Source organism: Cyprinodon tularosa, unplaced genomic scaffold (assembly GCF_016077235.1).
Source record: "Cyprinodon tularosa strain WSP-4 unplaced genomic scaffold, ASM1607723v1 ctg1065, whole genome shotgun sequence".
Lineage (NCBI taxonomy): Eukaryota > Metazoa > Chordata > Actinopteri > Cyprinodontiformes > Cyprinodontidae > Cyprinodon > Cyprinodon tularosa.
In genome coordinates this window covers 168,990-175,280 of record NW_024037855.1, presented here as the reverse complement: position 1 = coordinate 175,280, position 6,291 = coordinate 168,990, and positions in this window count along the sequence as shown.

Below are 6,291 nucleotides of genomic sequence, written 5' to 3'. Positions count from 1 at the left end.
ATTCTGGATGCTACCCACTCAGGACACTTGGAATACATTGGACGAGCAGTATGGAGGAATATTGACACGTTTTTTGTGGACTTTTATGGACCTTTCTGTCTCGGTCACCATAGACCTCCATTATTTGAATGTCAGCAGACAGCAAGAAGCCTCCCAGATCTCCAGATGCATTTGAGATATCAAAAAAGTACTCCAGAGTGTTGTTCAGCATGGGGGTGAGTAGAAAATGAAGGCTAATCATGTTTTGGGTGTACTATTCCTTTAAGGCAAATGAAAACGGCTGGATGGGAGAGGAGATGATGAAAGCGTGGCTGACGGAGGTGTATGTGAGGAGACCAGGTAGTTTTTTCCACGCATCACCATAGCTGTTAATCTGTGACTCCATGCGTGCCCATCTCACAGCCGATGTGAAAAAAAAGGTGAAACAAATGAACGCTGTGCTCGCCGTTATCCCAGCGGTCTGACAAAGGAACTTGAACTGCTCGACATCGGTGTGAACCGGCCGTTCAAAGTGATGCTGCCTTCACAGCAGACGCAGCAGGCGCAGCAGAAGCAGCGAGTTTACATGCAAAGTCAATGGTTGACGCTGGTCAAAGCGCATGAAAGGGTCCCACAGCGCGTTTTGAGCAGCAGGCACAGCGCGTCTGAGCAGCTGAAGCAGCGTGTCGGGAGCGTTTAAGCATCTGACGCGCCAGACGCGCTGCAAACGCGCTGCTGTAAGGCTGCGAGCAGCGTGGGTGGATGACAGACGGATACGATAAGTGGAAGGCAGCACCGGGCAAGTTACGCCACCGTTTGCGAATGGATTGTTGATGCTTGGACTAACTGCTGGCACTGTTGTTCGAGCTTTCGCAAAAGCCGGCATCATTTGCGAGGAGCCGCACGGCACGGAAAGTGACTCTGACAGCGAAGAAGGGGAAATTGGCATGTCTGATTTAGCGCAGCTGTTTAATTCAGAAACAGAGGATGATGACTTTGATGGGTTTGATTAATACTCTGTAATAAATACTTGAATAAAGCACAATCATACTCAGTTTTGCTCCCGCTCTATTTTTCTACCTGAAAACTTAATTTAACAGCAGCCTTTTAGCCGGGTCGCCTCCGGGTTCACCGCGGCGGCTGGCAGGTGTTTTTCATCTAAATAATAATACAATGATTATAATAATCTTGGTTTCAGGATTTTAAGTTAATTTATGCGTCAATAAACTGTTTCAGAGGAGTGATCACAGCCTTGTGTCATCAGCGATGTGTCTCTCACGGCCAGTGTTGGGCACGTTACTTTGAAAAAGTAATTATTTATAGTTACTAGTTACTTCTCCCAAAAAGTAACTGAGTTACTAACTCAGTTACTCGACAATAAAAGTAACTAGTTACTAGTAAAAGTAACTATTGCGTTACTTTTGCGCAGTGATGGGCAGTAGCGCCGCTACATGTAGCGAAGCTATTAGTTTAACTACATTTTCCAGTAGCTGGACCGTAGCTTCGCTGCTTTATTTATCAAGTAACTTTCCTGTAGTGACGCTATTTTTTTGATCAAGTAGCGACGTAGCGTCCACAAACGCTACAAAATCCAGGGCATAACTAAGAAATGAAACCAGGTTTTCTATTTTTGAAACAACAATCGGAGTTATTCGTTGGACGTTCACGCATGAGCCTCTATTCTGCCTCCTCTGTGTGTATCTACTGAAACATGCGCATGCGCACTGCAGTGGAACTCACTGAACAACACACTGAGCCACACACCCACACAGGATGGAGGAGGAGACAGAAGCAGAGCGAGAGGAGCAGCCAAAAGTCCCTACCACACCGTGGCCTTACCTTCACAGATATATGAAACTTGTTGAAACTTCTGAAAAAAAGTACGTGTTCAGATGTCTGCTTTGTAATCCCAAAACGAAACTGTTGTCAATGTCCTGGACATCGAACACCAACCTGAGAACCCACATTTAGGTGAATCACTGATTTCCCTACTGCAGTATGCAAGTGAAAATGTCTAGCATCAATGTACATCCCAACTCACTTTAGCCAAATGCTGTATATAAATTAGTAATACGAAAGCTACCTAGCTAACCAGCAAGCAGTGTGTGATGGAAAGGGACTAGCCAAGTGGCTAAGCAGAAGTGTTAAAAAAAAAAGCTTATGCAGTTTTTAGAATTGTAAAATTCGATTAGCATGTTGTTTTATAATGTTCAGTTATTCAAACGTGAGTGATTTTCAAGGTTCTTGGCCATAGAGAGCTCATGTGGCCAAGACTAGCCATTTGTTTTACATAGCTTAACACTCATTAAAACGGTTAACTACAGTCAAACAGTGAAACTTAGATATTGTATTTTCATGGCCTAGTTTACCAGACAGGATGATTATATGAATCAGTTTTTAGGCTTATTTGCACAGATATTTTTATATATGGAGGAACAGCTATGCGATATATAAAAATAAATACAAATATAAATAAATGCTCAATAATCAAATAAGCATTCAATTAATTGCCCCCAAAAATACAATAAATAAATATATGTAGGTAGAAATTAAATTATACAGTGAGACATAAATGTATATATATCACTTAATTAACTTCTTTATTTTTTCACCTTTGTAATCATTCTTATTTATTTATGTAATATTTTATCTGTTTTATTCTTCCTTTTAATTTTTTACCCTATTTATTTCTTCAATGCTATGTAGATTCGACCGATGCAGTAAATGCTAACCAACCAATGAGCAGAAGTTGACCCTTTAAGACACAGCCCTTCCTGATTTGCATAATAAAGCAGAAATGTAAAAACCACAGGCAGAAATAAATAGCGTTGAAGAAATAAATAGGGTGAAAAAATACAAAGGCAGAATAAAACAGACAAAAATATTATATCATGCACATAAATAAATACTTAAGAAAATTTTAATAAATAAAGTTAAAGATTATAACAATAAATAAATAAGGTAATTATTACAAAGGCGAATAAATAAAGAAGCTAATTAAAAGGGATATATACATTTATGTTTCACTGTATAATTTAATTTTTACCTACATTTATTTATTGTATTTTTGGGGCAATTAATTGCATGCTTATTTATTTATTGAGCATTTATTTATTTCTGTATTTATTTTTAAATATGGCAGAGCTGGTCCTCCATATAAGGGGGGTTTGGGACCACAAAATAATTGTGAATCAATCATTTCTTCTTTAGAGGGTCCACCCAAATAAAATGGAATGGCTGGACAAGGTGCGTGCTCGGGCCAAAAAAAGATGTCACCAGATGTCGCCACCTGGAAAAGATGAAGACCGTGACTTACAACCCAGCGTGTCACATTTTTTCAGGGGGGGCACACCCATCATATCTCAGGAACATTTCGATAAGCTGATTCTTAACTTCATAGTTCAAGGAATGCACCCCCTCCACACTGTGGACAGACCTGAATATAGACAATTATTTAGTGAAATTCTGCCCTCAAGGCATTTGATTTCAAGGCGAACATTAGGGCGACTTCTTGACAAGGAATACTCTTCCATGAAGACTGCTTTGGCTGATGTAATGTCCAAACAGAGTCACCTGTGCACCACCACAGATGCCTGGTCATCAAATAATAGGAGCTTCCTCGGTGTCAGTGTCCACTGGATAGATGAGGACTCCTTGAACATCCGCTCTGGAGCATTAGCCTGCCGTAGAATTGTAGGTAGGCACACTTTTGATGTTTTGGCAGAGATGCTTGAAGCTGTTCACAGAGAATTCAACATTAAAGACAAGCTTACTCTGACAACTACCGATAACGGTTCTAACTTTATCAAGGCCTTTAGTATATTCACGGAAGTTCAGAGAAGTATCCAGGAATACAGAGCTGAGGAAGAGGAGGAGGAAGACGATGAGGATGAGGAAGATCAACCTGTCTTCATTAATCTCACAGAGATCCTGGCGGAAACACAGGAAGATTACAGCCTTCCTCCACACCAGCGCTGTGCCTGACACTCTCTAAATCTTGTTGCCACCAGAGACATTGAACACGCATTGACCCAGTCAGAGACATTCAAGAGATTATCGAGATCAACGCTTGCCAAATGTCAGGCTCTCTGGAACAAGCAACACAGGAGCACTCAAGCCTCTGACACCATTCAAGAGAAGCTAGGATGTCAGCTGATAGTGCCCATTTTAACCAGGTGGAACTCCACTTACCATGCCATGGAGCGCTTGAATACTTGTATCCTCACAAAAGAACAAGAATTCTATGAAATCTGTGAGAAGCTGCAGGTGGCACGATTCAAGTCAACAGAATTCACATTCATACAGGAATACGTGAAGGTAAATATGCCTAGTGTGCAAATAGTATGTGAATATGATGACAACAAGCTATCACAATAGCCTGAATTTTATAAGTGATAAATAGGGCTGGGTAATTTTGCCAAAGTCCTGAATCAATTTAATTTTGATTCATGCAGATTTAAATCAATTAATTTTGATTCGATCTGTTTTTACAATAATGAAAGTGGTTCAACTGTGTTTCAAAATACTCATATATTTTATTTTTTCCGGTCATATTAAACACAAAGTGCAAACTTGTAAATCGGACAGTTTAAACTGGAGATGTGAACAAAACTGTCTCAAAAGTGCAAACTTGTTTGTGAAAAGTGAAAAAGTGAAGCCTCACTCAAGCGAGCAGACGTGACACAGCAGACATTCATGAGCTGCATTATCTCCACTGCACAAACCATATTTGCAGCGTTGTCTGTAACAACTATAGGGTGTTTGCTGCTCAGCCCCCATTTGTTAATGTCTTCATTCGACCTATTGGCTATATTTGCAGCTGTCTGGCTTGAAGTCATCTTGAGTGCTTCTTTCCTGCTCATTTGAATTTGCACGTCACACGCGTCACTATTAAACCAATCGATCTCATTTCCTAGACATCGATTTTGCAAAAATGTAAAGGAATCAATTCAAAATTGATTAAATCGATTTTTTTACCCAGCCGTAGTGATAAAGTAAATAACTAAGAAGGCACTTGGAGAGCGCAGACCTCCGCCAAGGTAAAATGGGTGACTGACCCACAAATTCCACACAGTGTTATGGATCACCCCCAAAAATCAGCTGTTCTTTGTCCCAATACCCATGTTTTTTGAAAATTCCATCCAAAATATTATCTTGCTAACAAGCAGACAGACAGAAATAAAAAACATAACCACCTTGGCGGAGGTAATATTAACATAATAAAAACAACTAAATTTTTTTACTTAAATAATTTAACTTTATGTGATTTATGTGAATTAATATTTTTCTTTGACTGTTTTCCAAGGTTATGACGCCTTTGGCCAAGGCTCTTGACGTCTTACAGTCTGACCGATTGGGCTTCTCGGGAGTGTTGGTGCCAACCATCTCAATTCTACTTGAAAGGATGGAAGAGATGAAGAGGGAGTGCCGGCTTCATCACTGCAACCCCATGGTAGATGCGATCATCAGTGGGATTAAGAAAAGATTTGAGTAAATTTTTCAAGATACCAGGTTGCTCAGAGCCTCTGCAACTCATCCGATGTTCAGACTGACCTACATCCCGAGTGACAAGAAGGCTCAAGTTGTGTCAGACCTGAAAGTAGAGGTACACCTGCTTCAAACCCAGCCTTCAGGTCACAGGCAAACAGAAGATGACAACCTAGCTGATGATGTTGATGAGGTAACGGGGTACTTCCCATCACTGAGATCAGCCACAGAGCTGAATGAAGTAGACATGTACTTGCAGTCATCTGAAACTAAACTCGTAAATGCATTCCAAAGTCTGCCACTAATGAAAAAACTCTTTCTTAAGTACAATACAGGAGTCCCAGCAAGTGCAGCCTGTGAAAGACTCTTTAGCGTAGGGAAAGACATTTTCAGACCAAAGAGGAACCGCCTTTCTGATGCAACTTTTGAAAAGCTTCTTTTCTGCCGTGTGAACAAACACCTCTTGTAAGAACAAGCTGATGCATACACCGTTAGCCCCCCAGCCCCACCCTGTTCTATTCCTTATTTACTAAAACTTTGATTGGACTTCACAAAAATTTGATTGTCATTCAGTTTAGTTCATTTACTATTGTTCCAGTGATCACTCTCTGAGCCATGCTTATTAATCATTGTGTTAAATGTAAGGTTAGTTATGTTTTTTTGTAAGCAGTTTCATTTGTTATTTGAATCCACTTGTTTATTTGAGGTCTAAAGAAGTTTTCTCAAAGACAGACCCTAAAGATGCCTTTTGTAGGGTTTGGTTGTTTACTTGTTTACAGATCGTTTACTAGTTTGTCCACTAGTATTTATTTCAGTTTTCATTTT